Raw genomic sequence first — 1,574 nt, 5'->3', positions numbered from 1 at the left:
AAACTCTGCGCGTAAGTATAGACAAATTTTGCAAAAATCTGTAGAACATCAGCGGATGTTTGCGGACGGTGCTGACTTAGATGATAACTCCTAACGCCCGCCGGTGGCGAGAGAGAAGCGAGAAGCGACTGGTCGAACCCAGTCGGTGCCGCGCCCCTCCCCCTACTGTTCTGGTCAGTCGCATCGTGCTAGCGCCGATGTTTTTGTTGTCATTTTCCCGGCCCAGATTAACTGTCAGTTATTGCTACCATAGAAGTAAAAAAAATCTCAAAATATGTGAATTTAAATGTGTGAGGTACTTTCAAAATGGTCTCCGGTAAGCCGATCCGACCTCACATGCTTGCGTTCTATATGGGGGCGGGGCGCTACATGAAACGTGACAAATAGGTTTGCTTTTGATTCTTTAATTAACTGCTTATAAAATATAGACCGAATCTACAGGTGTCTGACAAGCTGCAACAAATGTAGGCTGACTGTCTTTAGAAATTAAGATGTCGAAGATATTTCCCAAAAGGTAGGCAGAGATTTGTTGATGTTGGCGGTGTTGTTTTTTCGTAATGATATTCTTAGTCGGACTGTCACAAACAGTGCATTTAGCCCATTTCTCCGTGAAAACATCAGCTAGATTGTGCTAGATACAGCCTCACATGAGACAAGAAGTACATACAGTCACAATTTTATTGTCAAAGGGAAGCCAAATATTATAGAATTGAATTCTTCTGAAGAGAGCAAAATTAAAACAAGCCTACCAAGTTACGGCACACTGTCTAGCGTAACGTTAGCACAAAATCGGAAGGTACATTCACAAAAACCACCGCGAACATTTTTCTATGGCAGTAAGAGACTATAGTATATAGTGCTACCGCGAAATTAAAACCACCGCGAAAAGTCCCTTTTCCCGCTACCGCGAAATTAAATCCCCGCGAACTTGAATACATTTACAGTATGCGAATGTATGTTACATCAGAACCCAATACATCAGAATTTACAGTAGACACATGCTGCACTGTCCGTGCCCTTTCATGTAACCTGCAATTAGCCCTATGGAAAGAATTCGCCAAAGGACCTGGGCGTTTCCAAGCGACATCTATTTATGTCAACATTCGTGAGTTTTTCACTCAGTGACCCAGGTTTTTGCAGGGTCATTCACCTAGCAACCAAAATTGATTGACAGCAGGTAGCATGAGGATTTCTGCTGGCACAGTTATCCTGGGATTCATTCAATTAGATTTGTTACGTCTTGGTAGAATCTAACGTTGAAAAGTTTTATAAAAATGAAAATGATAAAAAAAGCCCGTTATGAATAAGTAACATCTTAGAGTTAGACTTTAGAGCAGAGTGGTCACTTACTGTACTGTTTACCATTGTTTGTTCGTCATTTTTCTCACTTGTAATTAGCCCTCAGGCAATAATTTTCAAGAACTTTTGATACTTATCATTAGTACTATTATTATAAATCCCTTCTTTTCCCTCAAACATATAGGCAGTCAGTTATTTATCATAGTCAACTCTAAACAGGAAGCTAAACATAATTAAAAAAGTCTGAAATCCACAATTAACAATGTTGATAAGGG

The sequence above is a fragment of the Branchiostoma floridae genome, chromosome 9, assembly GCF_000003815.2.
Source record: "Branchiostoma floridae strain S238N-H82 chromosome 9, Bfl_VNyyK, whole genome shotgun sequence".
Classification (NCBI taxonomy): domain Eukaryota; kingdom Metazoa; phylum Chordata; class Leptocardii; order Amphioxiformes; family Branchiostomatidae; genus Branchiostoma; species Branchiostoma floridae.
The sequence above is the reverse complement of the archived record's forward strand: the minus strand, read 5'-3'. Positions refer to the sequence as shown.